The sequence below is a fragment of the Candoia aspera genome, chromosome 2, assembly GCF_035149785.1.
Source record: "Candoia aspera isolate rCanAsp1 chromosome 2, rCanAsp1.hap2, whole genome shotgun sequence".
Lineage (NCBI taxonomy): Eukaryota > Metazoa > Chordata > Lepidosauria > Squamata > Boidae > Candoia > Candoia aspera.
The window spans coordinates 893,100-908,984 of record NC_086154.1 but is presented as its reverse complement, the minus strand read 5'-3'; the positions used below and the strand labels follow the sequence as shown (position 1 = coordinate 908,984).

At 50.8% G+C, this 15,885-nt stretch overlaps 2 pseudogenes; one reads left to right on the top strand and one right to left on the bottom strand.

The window, feature by feature from the left end:
* LOC134492034 (zinc finger protein 208-like) overlaps positions 1 to 14,330 on the top strand; it is a 216,664-nt pseudogene extending 202,334 nt beyond the window's left edge.
* Positions 1 to 15,885, bottom strand: part of LOC134491907 (zinc finger protein 91-like) — a 362,387-nt pseudogene that overhangs the window by 221,978 nt on the left and 124,524 nt on the right.

Sequence of the window (15,885 nt, the reverse complement as noted above, 5' to 3'; positions counted from 1 at the left end):
TCTAAATAGGAATATTAACTATTCCATATCCTAAATCAAGTAGAAACTCATCCCATACTAAAGCTTCTAATATGAAGTAAATTGTCTGCTGTAAAACAGATCTCCAGGTTACGGCAGCTTTGTTTTCCTTCCAGCATTGAACAGACAGAAGCTGCTTCTTTCATCACGAGTGTTAATAGAGGTTAATGCTATTTTATGTTTCATTTTGAACTTAGAAAAATATTCTTTAAAATTTGTAGTCAATGCCTATTTTTGCAATGCAGTGACTAAGGTGATGGACGAGGAACAGGGCGACCCAGATTACAGTCCACACTCTGCTACAAAACTGTCATGCTCCCAGATCAAACATTCCCAGAACATGTGAAAGCATCTTGTTTGGACTATCTCTGGCATCCAAGGTCAAGCTGCTGAGTCATTGGGAGACATCTGCACAGCACTGAACGAACTGGCACAGGATGGGGGGGGCAGCATACCGAAGAAGAGGAGGGGGTTGAGTTCATTGGACCATTCAACTTAGAGAAAGGTTCAACTTAGAGAAAGTATGGGAACTTTTATTCGCAACTTTTTCACTGTACTGCATATCACACTCCATTAAAGAGATTTCTACTTTATTAACATATGAATCGAATTTAATGGTAAGCTGAGTAGGGCAGTCATCACTCTCCTTTCTGCACATCTCCAACTTGGGGAAGAATGAGAATTTATCTTCTGGTAACTCTTTATTGAGAAAGCCAAAGAAACTCCTACAATCCAAGGAAAAATTGCATCTGGAAATCTTAAAAGTTTTGCCTTGAACAGCATGCGAAAAACCCTCCTTTTTGTCCTCTAACTTGAATAGATAGGCTAAAAAGCGAGGAGGTGGAAGAAAGCCCAAAGTGTTATCTTTTTGTGTTGGGTTTACATTGATTCTGATCCTCTTTTCTCTCTAAATATAGTACAGAAAAAATCTGTGATGGTCTAAGGTGAGTTTGCTGCAAAGCCTTCTTGATGGCAAAGCTGGAAGCATGGGGTAGGATGTTTCTGAGGACATCCTTGTTTCAAGTAAAGAAAAGCCAACTTTCACCCATTTCAGGAGCTAAAATTGAGGCCATTATCCAAAGCTTTGCCACCACAGCGCTGGTTGTTTGACATCTGATTTTTGGTTATGTGCCCTCAAGGCAGGCTCCACTCTTAGCGACCACATAGAGAGATTCTGTCCAAGACGATCTGTCCCTAACTGGGTCCTTCAGGCTTCCCAACGGTGCCCCACTGCCACCGTAGCCACGTCCATCCACCTGGCAGCTTTTCGTCCTCTCCTCTTTCGCAGAGCCCAATTCTGCTTTTCGGTGGGTTTCAGGAAAGGGCTCTCTCTTCGACCCTCTGCCTGGAGGCAGCTGAGAAAGGGGAGCTTGTTCCAGAAGCCCCAGCCCGGAAGAAGCATTCAGCCTCTCCTCTCTCTCGCTGCCTGACCGGGAGACCACCAGTAGATCCCACGGCCGCACGGGCAAGGCGCCAAAGGCTTTCCGGCGGTGGTCTGAGGGGAAGCGCAAGGCCCCAAAGGCCCCCTGGCCAGGAGGCCCCTTGTCAGGGACCCAGGCGGTCCCTCGCGGGCCTCTCCTGTCCACGCTCCTCGCTCTGGGCCTCAGGCCCAGGGCCGAGCCGGGCGGCGCGCCGCTCCTCCCTCGGGGGGAAGGCGCGTGTGGGCATCTCCACCTGCCGAAAGAAAGGCTCCGCGAGAGCCCACACGGGCGGAGAGGCAGTTCTGCGGGCCAAGGACTCGGGCTCCCTTCCCTGCCGGGGCCCGGATGCGAGGCCACCAGGAGATCCCCTCGGCCGGCCTTCGGGCCTTCTGGCCTCCCCCCGCCCGAGGCCCTGCACCAGCCCGGCGCCTCCCTCCCGCCAGGCCCTTCCCGCCCAAACCTGACGGGCGCTTCTCTCCCGCCATTGGCTCGCCAGGGCCACGTGACCCCGCGGGCTCGCGCCCCTCCCTCGAGCGGCTCTCCGCCCCCCCCCCGCTCCCATCGTCCCCCGCCGCCCGTGCGGAACGCCTGGCGCCCACAGCCTCCCGGGGCCTCGGAGGGGACTGAGCATGCGCGCCGCCAAGAGGGAGGCGGGGGACGTTCGGCCCCTCTAGGCCGCCGCACTCGCTCGCTGTAACCCCTTGATCTCCGCAGGCGGCAAAGAGGCCGCCGGAACGTCTGGCAGGACCGGGAGCGAGACACGTGCAGACCCCCCTCGTGGGAAGGCCGCGGTGGGGAGGGGAGGGGAGGGAGACGTGCAAAGGGCTCAGCCAGGGTCAGTCTTCCCAGTCCTGTAATCTTTCCTGCAGCCAAGGACCGTAATGACAAGCCAGAGAAGAAGGGATGGAAAAGTTGGGTGCGAAGGGATGTCGGAGCGGAAGATACAGGGGGAAACATCTTGCTCAATCATAAAGCGGTTAAGACCCTGCCCAGAGTTGCTAGGGGTGGGTGGCCCAGGAATTTTATCTATCACCTGTCTATATATCCGTATATCTGTATCTACTGTGTATCTGTATCTGTCTAATCATCTATCTAATCTCTGGTTATTTTGGAATCCCACTTGGCCATTTCAGAGCAAAGGAAGCATGCTCCGGGTTTTCCCCCTGGGCTGGCCCTCTGCATGGACTGGTCCCCGAGGGTCTAGACCCAGGGGAGACATCTGCTGATTTGCACCGATGATGGCAACAGACGACGTTCTGTCATTTGCACATTTGCACAAGGCCGCGGTGAGGTGTGTGGCATGGACAGACGCCGGGTGGCTTCCACCTGATGAAACTTGTCAGAGGTCGACCTCTCTGCGCCCACAGATGGCACCTGGCACGTGAATGGGAGGGGAAAAGGTCCCACAAAACTGGGAGGGGATCTATTCTCTCCGCAGGACCAGAACCAGCAGAGGAGCACTCCAAGGAAGCAGCTTCGGGTGAGCTGTTGGGGGCGATTCCCTGACCTGACAAGGGTTCGGCCAGGGGAACAGCCCGCCACTTGAAGCGGGAGGTCAGGTGCAGGAGAGGTCCTCAAACAGGCAGCAGGGTCGTCTGGCAAAGGCCCAGCACACCCAGCACTCAGCAGGGGTTGGACTAGATGACCTCTGCAGGCCCCAGCCTCCTGGGAAGAATGGAGCATGAAGTACACGAGTACTAACTCCCCAACGCGTTCCTTTAACGTCTTTTCCGCAAAGGCTTCCCACCGCGATGAACGCCATCGACAGTGCTACCGTCTAGCCCAAACAGAGGCAGGAGGGTCGCCTGGCAGGCGCCGCAGCGGGTCCTGCCCTGGGCAGGGGTGGCCTGGATGGCCCCTGAGGTGCCCCCGCGCCCCCGCCTCCAGGGGTGCCGGCGCTGCCCGCAGGTCCCGGCAGGGGGCGCCCTGCTCGCCGCCTCCTTGCTGAGCGCCACCGAGCATGCTCCGCCCCGTCTGCCTGGCTCGGGGCACCGGCCGTGAGTTGCGCTCTGGGAATCCGGGGGGGGCGGGCAGGAGGGGCTCCCGCGACCCATAGCCTCCCGGGGGGGAGGAACAGCACAGCCGCCCCCGTCGGCAGCGCCTCCCCGGCCGGTTCTTGCGGAGGGAGGGGGAACGTGCGGCGGCCCTCCAAGCAGCCCCGGAGCCGGGGCGAGAGGGAGGGTCCCCGGAGTCCCCGAGAGGTTCGCCGGACTCCGAATCCGAGGCTGGGGGGGGCGGGGGAGAGCCCCGTTCCTGCTCCTGGCCTGTGCAAGCGAGAGAGGGGCACCCAATTGGGGGAAGAAAAGAGTTGGGGGGAGGGTAGGAAGCCTAAAGGGACGACTTGCTTCTGCAAAATGAGGGCTGGTCTTCAATAGGGGGGGGAGAGGGAGGGAGGGACAGAAGTTGCACTGAACGGGAAACACCTCTGGATTTTGCCCCCCCCCAAGTCCGGATATTGATTAAGGGATCAGAGTTTCTGAATGAGAACAGCCTGTGTAATTCCTGAAGTTTGCTTTCTTTTCCACCTCGGGGGTAAAAGCTGGAGGCCACTTGAGAGCTGAATGGCCTTGAAAAACCTCTCCCGGCCTCTCTCTGCAGTCCATTCAGGTCCTGGGACTGGAAAGACCTTTGGAGGCCCAGAGACCAGCAGGCCCCTCGTGGATCTGTGCCGGAGAACGGAGCGAAAATGGATGCAGCCCAGCCAGCGTGCAAGGGAGTGGGAACAGGCCCTGCCGCTGCTCAGCCTGGGAGCGGTGGGGAGGGCTGGGCAGGACGTGGGCAGAGGATCTGGGAGGAGGAAGCCCTCAGTTCCGAGATGCAGCATTGGCACTTCAGGAATAGTCCCCTTCAGGAGGCCGAGGGGCCGCGCGAGCTCTGCAGCCGCCTCCACCGCCTTTGCTGGGGGTGGTTGCAGCCAGAGAAACACACCAAGGCTCAGATGTTAGACCGGGTGATCTTGGAGCAGTTCCTGGCCGCCCAGCCCAGGGAGATGGAGCGCTGGGTGCGGGAGTGCCGAGCGGAGACCAGCTCCCAGGCGGTGGCCCTGGCGGAAGGCTTCCTCCTGAGCCGGGCGGCGGAGAAGGAGCAGGAAGGACGCCAGGTGAGAGACGCTCATCTGGGGAAATATGAAGGGATCTTAATGCACTTGAATTATTAAATGTCTCCCGAATGGTGTTTCTGGAATTAATAATACAGCTACATATATTCTCTTTGGTTCGTAGTAATAATACAACAAGATGTTTATAGAAGATCATTAGAGAAATTGTTCCTGTGTGTGAAGGAGTGAAGTTGGGAAAAGTAGCTGCAGCCAGGCAGAAACGCTTCTCCCCCCACTTCCCTCCTCCGTTTGTTTATTAACTCACACCTTTACTCGCAAGCCTCCCAGCCGGCCGGCATTCCAGCTGCCTGTGATAATTGAGCCACTCCCTGGTGTTTTCAAGGAGGTGCCCACGTCCAGAGGCAGCCTCGCCCCACCCAGGCTCTTAGCTTACAACAGTAAGTGGGAAAACGGTTCGTGTAGGCGGGTGGCACACAGATGGGGAAGCAAGGCAACTAGTGGAGATGGGCAGCTGTTACAAGCAGGCAAGAGAACTAGCATTCAACTGCCAGGACCAAGAGTTACGGTGAGCAGCGTATGCTGGTTGGAGTCCTGCTTGGAGCTTTGCTGGAAGCTCAGTAGCTTCCAGCCACACTGAAGCAGCACCTCATCCCAACTAGACTAAGAATGATTGGAAGGAGGCGAAGGCTGTGTGCCACCGTACAGACTTACAGCCTTTTCCTGAACTAAGTATTACCAGGTTGAGTATTAAAGACGTATTTACATGGCGACATCATCTTGCAAGTCCTAGACGGGTGGAAAGCAACAGTCTGCTCCTGGGGAAGGTGAATGCTGCAGTAATGTATTTTGTACAGACAGCTACATGGCGGTGTGTCCACTCCTCGGAAAGCAAAGAACTGTCACGCTGTGTTCTTCCAGAGGATGGGTTTGGAGCCATTCTCCCATCCTCTTCCATCCCCACTGATGGACATAGAGGGCTTGCAAAGATTTGGGCAGAAAGTGAAAATCCAGTTCCTCTTATGTCCTGTTCTCTTAACTCCTCTCCTTTGCCTGTATTTCAGGTTCCGTGGCCCTTCCTGGAGGTGGGCACTAATTGTCCTGAGGAAAGGGTGGATCCTGCAAATCCCTCTCAGGAGCCGTGTTTCCGAGGGATCTCCAAGGAGGAAGGTCAAGGTCAGGACGCCTCACTAGGTAAGGGAAGATCCTTCTACGTGTTTGGAGGTTTTCCAGAGAGATGGTAGTTTGTTTTTATTTGTTTATTTTCTATCCTGCCTTTATTATTTTTATAAATAACTCAAGGTGGCAAACATACCTAATACTCCTTCCTCCTCCAATTTTCCCCACAACAACAACCCTGTGAGGTGAGTTGGGCTGAGAGAGAGGGACTGGCCCAAGGTCACCCAAGCTAGAAGGCTTAAGTCCCAGGAAGGAAGTCCCTCCCATCAGTCCACACACTGCCTTCAGATGATTTCCCATTTGCAGAAGACTGACCTCTTCTGCGGAATGGCCTGGGTTGCATTCGGACTGCCCCATCCTGAGATACTTTGTTCTCAGAGATGGGGAGGGGAGCCACCTGTCTTTGGCCTTTCTTGATACATGATGTGTAGTAAATTCTCACACATCCCTGCTGGACCACCTGCAACATCATCTGTCCTTGCAGGCATCTTCCTGGGGTGCCAGAATTTCAACATTTGTCCACCCATGGAACATAATTTCAGGCTGCGGGGGGTGGGGGGAGCATCTACTGTGGTTGAGTGAATGCTTTGGTTGCCAAGAGTAGACTTCCTTGTCTTGTTCCTGCCCAAAGGTCTAGGAAAGAGGTCCAGTTGGGTTTGTTCCCTGGTGGGTGGTGGGACTGTGGTCTTCTCTTCTCCTTTTCTTCTTAACTCCCAAGATGGAGCCTATGGAAGGCTACTGAATGCAGAGGGTAGGACTGATGGATGGAGATTTCCTCTGCAGGACAGGAAGAAGGCTTAAGTTGTGCCTTCAAGCGAGAAAAGCTGGAGTTTATCCCTTTCCTGTCAGCTCCGTATCTGGCGAGAACAAGCCTGCTTCCCTCCCATCTCTCCTTCCCAGGGAACCAAATGGAGTCACTGTTATTCATCGGATCATCTCCTTGTACTGGTGGCGCTGAAAGAGCGGCTGGACCTCCAGCTCAGGTAGGAAGGAAAGAATCAGAGGCTAATATGGGGGAGCAGTTGGAGAACTCTGGTTTTGTTCAGGATCTCAGTGTATGAAACTGTTCCTGAGCAACAGAGAACCAGGAAATTAGGATTTAAGTTAGTGATCCATCACACTCAGCTAACCTCTCCTCTCTCTGGTTTGGAAATGCTTTCATTTCTGTTGTGATTACATACTGTGTGTGGTTTTTGTGTGTGTGCGCCTTCGAGTCAGTTTTTTGACTCCTGGCGAATGCCTGGAATAGTCCCTGCAGTTTTCTTGGCAAGGTTTTTCGGAAGTGGTTTGCCCTTACCTGCTTCCTATGGCAGAGAGGGAGTGACTGGCCCAAGGTCACCCAGCGGCTTTCTTGCCTAAGGCGGGACTAGAACTCACTGTCTCCTGGTTTCTAGCCCAGCACTTTAACCACTACCAAACTGACTCTCCTAAATGAGGCTGACAACAGAAATATGGAGGAATAAAACATTTACATTGGGAGTTACTTCTTCTAAAAAGTTCAGAGATTTCTCTGCTGGGCTGTAACGAGGGTTACAGTAAAGGTAGAGACTGAAGACCCCCCTGACTGCAGCTTGGTTTCAAGAACTGCATCCATGCCAGTTTGGGGCTGCCTTACAGAAGTGGTTTCGTACTGGCCTCTTCCCAGCTTTTTCAACTGTTTTCTCTGGGAAAGAGGTAAAGGGGTTAGTGGTCCTTCATCCTCTGACTAATCAGGACTGAACCTGCTTACCTGAAAGATCACCTGAGGGCATCTGGAGTTGCCACCTGCTGAGGCCCCGTTTACACTAAGATGAAGTTTTTCAGGAGAAAGGAATAGAATAAATATGCAACGTCTTCAGGGAGAACCTACACGGCCTAGATGGAGAGGATGCTGGGAATAACCACCCCTTGAGCGATCAGGGGATGGGACCCAGGGATAACATTTCCAGTGGCAGCTGCCTCACTGGGGAGCAGTTTGCCCTCACCCTTTATCCTTGAGAAAACAGGTGAAAACACAGGAGAAGCAGAAATTGGTTTGCGTGTCGTCTGCATCTTGATGGCATCCACAGAGATCGCTGGATGAGCCTTCCCAGCATTCTCATGAATGTGCCAAGTGTGAGCAAGACTGGTCCTTCAGAGGACCCCAAAGGCCATTTTGCTATCGTCAGACAACCCCCCCTCAATATGTCCTCCTGCAAACATCATGAAGGGTTGGAGCCACTGTTAGGTGGTGTGCCTAAGGCCCCATCTGCCACTATACTTCTTGATCCCCGTCTGGATTAAGAAGCATACTATGGTTGAATGGCACTGAAGGTCCTACAGAATCAGTGAAGGTGATAAAACTTGCCCTAATTGGCTGCCAGCGATAGGCTGTAAACTCTGCCCGTTTTATCACATAACAAGTTGAGTCCAGCTGGGGAAATGTCCAATTAAGCATTATTTATTTATTTATTTATCAATCAATCAATCAATCAAATTTATTGCCGCCCATCTCCCAAAAGGGACTCTGGGCGGTTTACAATAAAACATAAATAAGAAAAATATAAAACTGTAAAATACTATAATACATAATAAAATAAATATAAAAACCCCAATGGCTGGAAGTTCTCTGTGATTTGCAAGCAGAGCAGGGTCCTTCTAAGAAACTAACCATCCCCAGGAATGACTACTCTCTCTCCTGCCCCAGGCATGATAACAGAACCAGGTCTTTAGCTGTTTCCTAAAGTCCAGGAGGGAGGGAGCCAACCTCACTTCCGGGGGAAGCATATTCCAAAGGGCAGGGGCTGTTGCAGAGAAGGCCGGCCTCCTGGGCCCCGCCAGATGGAATTCTCTTGCAGACGGGGTCCGTAGCTTGCCCTCCCTGCACGACCGGGTGGGACGGGCTGATGTGAGGGGGAGGAGATGGTCCCTTAGGTAACCTGGACCTGTGCCATGTAGGGCTTTAAAGGTGATAACCAACACCTTGAATTGGACCCAGAAGCATACTGGCAACCAATGCAGTTCACGGAGCAAAGGGGTGACATGTGCTGAACTTGGGAAACCCAAGATCGCCTGTGCGGCTGCACTTTGCACCAGCTGTAGCTTCCGGATACTCTTCAAGGGTAGCCCCATGTAGAGCGCATTGCAGTAGTCTATATGGGAGATAACTCTGTGCTTTTAGGATCTGCAGATTAAAGGCGATCTTGCAAATTCTTCTCAGGTCTTCTAACAGGGATCCTTCCTCGTTCAGGGTCCTGTGTCCTTTGAGGAGGTGGCTGTCCATTTCACCAGTGAAGAGTGGTCACTGCTGGATCCCAGCCAAAAAGCCCTGCACTGGGAAGTCATGTTGGAGACGTCTAGGAACGTGGCCTCTTTAGGTGAGGGTCTCTCTGGGGGAAGATTAAGTCAGAGTGAGGAGTCACTGGATGGTTTTCTGCTATTTACAGCTTAGGAGATCTGTGCAGATCTTGTTAACATGATTTCATCTGTTTTCTGGAGCTGGGGGTTGTTCCTGTTGGTCTACTGTATGGTCCATCCGAAGCCTTGGTTGCTGCCTGGAATAAAGGGGTGGCTGAGGCCTTGGACCAGATCATGCCCATGCGACCTCTCCCCTCTTGGGGATCCTGCCTCTCCCCGTTATTTATGAAGGAGCCGAAGCAAGAGAAGAGATGTCTAGAGCATCGCTGGCGCTCAACTAAAGACGAACTTGACCAAACATGGGTTAGAGCCATTATTAAGGCCTGCCTTGTGGTAAGGGTGGCGAAGCGGCTGGATATTTCTGCCCTTATGGCATCCACAGGTTGCTGTCCTGCAGCCCTGTTTTGGCGACATGAGTCCTCTTGGATAAAGGAGGCCCGGGAAACCTTTTGCGGGGACGTGTGGAAGAAATTGCTCAGCATCTGTTGGACAAAATCACTCAGATTCGCAGTTGGATGCTGGCTTTGCTGCAGGTCCAGAGGAGATGTGAGGGGTAGAGTCTTGTCCAGTTGTCTGGGAATGGTTTGAATCTGTTGGACCTGAGGAAGTGGAAGTGTCCTTAGGACTGTGAGCTCAGCCACCTGCTCTTTAGATCCATGTCCTCCTAGCTTGTGAAAGTGGCCCAGGGGGTGTCGTGTGAGTTGGTTCTAACAGTGGTTAATTCTTTGAGTGAGGAGGAGGTTCCTTTACCTCTTAAGGAGGCCTTGGTTCGCCCCCTCCTCAAGAAGTCATCGCTGGACCCCAATATACTGGGCAGTTTCCATCCAGTATCTAACTTCCCCTCTTTGAGGAAGGTGGCTGAGAAGGTGGTTGTGCTGCAGCTTCAGAGGACCTTGGATGAAGCGGATTATCTGGACCCTATTCAGTTAGGATTGAGACCAGGTATGGGACAGAAATGAAATTGATTGTGCTTTTGAAGATCTTTGGCGTGGGCGGAATGGGGGTTGTGCGTCCATCCTTGCCTTACTTAGTGGCTTTCAATGCTATCAACACTGGTATCCTTCTGGATCGACTCAGAGGATTGGGGGTGGCGGCACAGTGTTGTGCTGCTTCTCCTCCTTTCTCCAGGGTCAATTCCAGTTGGTGGTGATTAGGGAGAAGAAATCCCACCCGCGGCCCCTACTGTGTGGGGTGCTGCATGGATCGGTGCTTGTTCCTCTCCTGTTCAACATCTACATGAGACTGCTGGGTGACCTCATCCATCTCCATGGGGTGAGGTATACCCAATCCGCTTCTGGCGGATTAAGTGATGTTGTGGATATCTTATCCCAGTGTCTGGAGGCTGTGAGGGTTTGGGTGGGATACAACAGACTTCAACTGAACCCTGGCAAGACTGAGCGGCTTTGGGTTTTGGGGCCTTGCGGTTCTAGGACTATGCCATCTTTGGTGCTGGATGGGGTTGCCCTGCCCCAAACAGACCTGGTGCGCAATCTGGGGGTCCTCCTGGACTCACTACTCCTGCTCAATGAGAAGTTGGCAGTCGTGGCTAGGAGGGCCTTTGCAAAGCTTCACACTGTGAACCAATTGCGCTCATTCCTAGATCAGGGTGCCCTACTCAGAGTCACTCGTGCCCTACTCCCCTCCTGGCTGGACTATTGTAATGTGCTTTATCTGGGGCTGCCCTTGAAGAGTATCCAGAAACTTCAGCTGATACAAAATGCAGCGGCACAAAGAGTTAATGTGAGAACATAATTACATCTCTGCTTCGCAAGCTGCATTGTTTACCAGTTTGTTTCCGGATCCAATTCAAGGTGCTGGTGTTGAACTTTAAAGCCCTACATGCGTGGGACCAGGTTATTTGAGGGATCACCTCTCCCTGATTACATCTGCCTGTCCCACCAGATCCAGTAGAGAAGGCATGTTATAGGCTCCATTGTGTAGGGAGCTACATTTGCCAGGCCCTAGGTGGTGGGCTTTTTCTGCTATGGCACCCGCATTGGGGAATATCTTCTCCCCTGAGGTGAGGCTGGCTCCATTACTTTTGTCCTTCTGTAGGTCGCTCAACACCAGGTTGTGCCATCAGGCCTGGGGACCCAGGGGACTGGTGAATTAGCGAGGGCACTCTGATATTATTAACATCCCTTTGCCCATTACTTCTTTTTCTTAGCTTTGTTTGTATAGTTTTTAATGTTTTTAAATAATGATGATGATGATTAATGTTTTAGGTGTTTATTAATTGTTTTTAGCTTTGTTGTATGCCTCCCAGAGTCACTTCTTTCGTGAGATGGGCAGCTATATAGATTTGACAAATAAATAAATAAACACCACAGTTTCATTTAGAAGAAAGAGATCAGTCTGGTGATCAGTCACTCTGGAAAGGGTCGTGCAGTCTTGGCATCTTCGGGGCTTGCTTGCTTGCTTGCTTATTTACTTACTTACTTACTATCCCACCTTTTATTATTTTATAAATAACTCAAGGTGGCGAACAGACAAAATACTCCTTCCTCCTCCTATTTTCCCCACAACAGCAACCTTGTGAGGTGGGCTGGGCTGGGAGAGAGGGACTGGCCCAAGGTCACCCAGCCGGCTTTCGTGCCTAAGGTGAGACTAGAATTCACAGACTCCTGGTTTCTAGCGCATGGCCTTAACCACTAGACCAAACTTAGGTCAAATACTGTAGAGCTACTGGGAAGATAAATAGGGAGGGGATGTTTTTGCTTATTTCACTTTTCACTTACAATGATATTGCAATGACATGTATGTTGTGGCATTGGATGCAACTTAGGTGCATCATATCTGACACGAGTGCGTATACCATATCATGATGTCAAGACCTGGGCAGCAGGACATTGCACTAGTGGTTGTTATTTTTATTTCTGTTATGTTAATCACCCAGAATCACATGAGAGGAGCAGCCATGCCAATCTTTTCAATTAATAAATAACATGTAATTTCCCCTGTTTCTCCCCTGCAGCTGCCCAGGAATAGAAATAGGCTAGGGACTGGCACGGGGACAGCAAATTGTATGCTGTGGAGTTCTCTGATTTCTTTTTCTTCCCTCTCAAGCAGTTGATGGTCAGGAGAATGAAAATTACCAAGAGCCAAGTGTGAGGCCATCACAGATAATCAAAATTGAAACACCAGAAGAGATGTCTACAAATAAGTGGGGAAGGAGGAGATGCGAGAAAACCCAACCTTACAATTGGAGAGGAAAATCCATTCTTGAATCTGGGGAAATGGACCACTTCCTGACCCAACGTGATTGCAAGGAAAGCAATATGGGAAAGTGTCGAGGAAGGGGGAACATATTCCAAGCAAAATCCAATTTCAGTAACCACTGCGAATCTGGGAAGAGCTTCGGCAATAATAACCACGTTACTCCCAATAAAATTATCCATGTGAGGGATGACCCCTATAAATGTGTGGAGTGTGGAAAGAGCTTCAGGTGGAGTAGTAATTTTAACTACCATAAAAGGATGCATTCAGGGGAAAAACCATATAAATGCACAGACTGTGGAAAGAGCTTCAGTATGAACAGCTCCCTTACTTCTCATAAAAGGATTCATACAGGAGAGAAACCCTATCAATGCACAGAGTGTGGGAAGAGCTTCACCAAAAGCAGTGTCCTTAATTCCCATAAAAGGGTCCACACAGGAGAGAAACCCTATCAATGCCTGGAGTGTGGAAAGAGCTTCAGTATGAACAGTTCCTTTACTTATCATAAAAGGATCCATACAGGAGAGAAACCCTATCAATGCATAGAGTGTGGGAAGAGCTTTATCCAAAGCAGTGACCTTGCATCCCATAAAAGGATGCATTCAGGGGAAAAACCCTATAAATGCACAGACTGTGGAAAAAGCTTCAGTAAGAACAGTTCCCTTACTTCTCATAAAAGGATCCATACAGGAGAGAAACCCTATCAATGCATAGAGTGTGGGAAGAGCTTCACCAAAAGCAGTGACCTTACTGCCCATAAAAGGATCCATACAGGAGAGAAACCCTATAAATGTATAGAGTGTGGGAAGAGCTTCAGCAGCAGAGGTCACCTGGCCTCCCATAAATGGATCCATACAGGGGAAAAACGTTATAAATGCACAGACTGTGGGAAGACCTTCAATTGGCATGGCCACCTGACTACCCATAAAAGAATTCACACAGGAGAGAAACCCTACAAATGCCTGGAGTGTGGAAAGAGCTTCAGCAACAGGGGTCACCTGGCCTCCCATAAAAGGATCCATACAGGGGAAAAACCTTATAAATGCACAGACTGTGGGAAGACCTTCAGTGGGCATGGCCACCTGACTACTCATAAAAGAATTCACACAGGAGAGAAACCCTACAAATGCCTGGAGTGTGGAAAGAGCTTCAGTGATAGTCGTTCCCTTACTTCCCATAATAGGATCCACACAGGGGAGAACCCATATAAATGTATGGATTGTGGAAAGAGCTTCAATAAAAGCAGTTCCCTTATTTGTCATAAAAGGATCCACTCAAGGTTGAAACCTTATATATGCAATGAATGTGGGAAGAGTTTTAGTACAAGCAGCTCCCTTACTAATCACATTAGTATCCACACAGGGAAGAAACTATATCAGTGCTTGGAGTGTGGGAAAAGCTTCAGGTTGAAAAGTCACCTAACTTCCCATAAAAGAATCCACAAAGGGAAGAAACCATAGAAATGCTTTGAATGTGGGAAGAGTTTCTGTGAAAACGGGACCCTTACTTCTCATAACAGGAACCACAGAAGGGAAAATTATCTATATCTCTATATGTGCATGCATGGTTTGTGGAAAAAAATGAAGTTGGAGCAGTCAACTTACTTCCCATAAAAGGACCCACATGGAAGAGATGCCTTTAGGGACTGAAGTCACCTAAATTCCTGTAAAAGGATCTACTGTGATATTCATAAGGCACAGAACACAAAAGGAGTCAGCCTGTGAACTGCCTTACTTCCCATACAAGGATCCACTTGAAGGATCCAATAAGTACAAGGATCTTATGGAAAGAGGTTGAGGTGAACAGTCTTTCAGAGGATCCCCATAGGAGAAACTGAATAAATGTATGGATTACGGAAAGAGCTCCCCAGGCTAGATTGCTTAATACCAGGCGTACTACCTAGTCAGTTAGGCCTGGCTCTCGAGAATCTGTTACTAAATTGACCCACTCCTTACGCCAAAACCTCTGCAAACCTCTGCCTGGCCAAGCTGCTTTCTCTAGGCAGAAGCAACATCTGAAGTGAGTCTTGGATCAGGCTCCAGGCTTTGTGCGGAGCTGGCGTATGCAAGGAAGCAGGGGAAAAGGTATGTGTGTGTGCGCGTGCATGCACGTGTGCACATTTTAGCTCCAATTGTGTTGGAAATACCAGCCTTCCTTAAACACACAGCGAAGTATTTAAGCTATTGATTCTTTCTCCATATAACCCGACGTGCATAGCTGTGGTTTACCAGTGAAACTCTCTCCCAAATGTTTATATGTAGATGCAGGTTGAGGTTAGTATGTCTCTGGGTGCACAATTGCACTATCCCAGCTGAAAGCAGAAGTGTAGCCAGTGAGGTTATGATTTCAGCGGTTGCCTCTTTACTTTAAAAATGGTTTTATTGATCCAACAGTGTACCATATGAGCAATATTTTTTAAAACAGGAGGGAGTTCAATTAAGCTATTTCTCTTGAAGTCTTCATTTCTCTGAGTAGAGTAACCAGAATCATATTTCCTAACCTTTTATTATCAAGAAATACCATTCAGCTCAAAGGGAATCCTGTATGGAATTTTGTGTGTGTTACATTCTCAAACCACTGCAGTTCTCAAGGTTTTTAATGCCACGATATAAATAATGTATCATTTTGTGATATCAAGGTGGTAAGAAAGGTCAATCCTATTTGAAATTGTAGGGGACCCTGGCATTGGAAATTTGAGAAACCTCGTCTTACGACATGATTGGGAGTGCGCTTTTTATCTTAATAATAGCTTCTTAAAACATGTTTTGTTGCGTCCTGATCGTTAACTATATTTCTCAGTTTGAAGGGTTAATATAGTGAATTATTGGGAACAGTTGTTGCACCATGTAAATGATGCCTCGACTTGATATACGTGGGAGAAATCAGCTGAAGGAGGAAACCAGATGAATATGTGGGAGGACTTTTAGTGAGGGGAGCGGAGTGGAATGGAGGGTTAGAAAGTGTGAGGATGGAGACCGAGTCTGGGAATGAGGAAGACAGCCAGGAAGAACCGCTAACCCGAACTGAGGAAAAAACGGAAGAAGACTTACGGGGGAAGAAGAATCTCGGGGAGGAGGAAGCAGAGCAGCAGGCGCGGCCCGGCGGGGAACCGGCTTCGCCACCGCCAATCAGCGTGAGAGCAACGCGCAGCGAGAAGCCCGATTGGCTCTCAGCCGGCAACGGGGCGATCTCGCGGCCTATGGAAGGCGAAGGAGCGCTCGGAAGGGCGCCGGAGACGGCCCCTCCTCTAAACCGCCTCACGAATTCGCCTCAGCGCATCGGGGTCAGCTTTGGGCGTGGGGGGCCGTCCCAACCCTGCCCGCCCCGGTCCTCCCGCGGCATCCTCAGCCCTCCCGCCGGCTCCTTCGGTCGCTCTGAGTCTTTCAGCCGCGGCTCTGCGAGGCGCCCCCCTCAGCGGCCCCTGTCGCTTCTCAGACTCGGGGCATCTCGGCGGTGCAGTCCTGGGGCTGTCCGTTCCTGGCCGCTGCCAGCCGCCTGCCCCTGCACCGAGCTCTGCACGGCCGGTTCGAAGTCTTCGCCTCAGCTCGCGTGGCTTTGCCTTGATTTCTCTCCTCACCGCCGCTGTCTTCGCCTCGTGGGTTCTGCGTCAAGCCTGTCAGC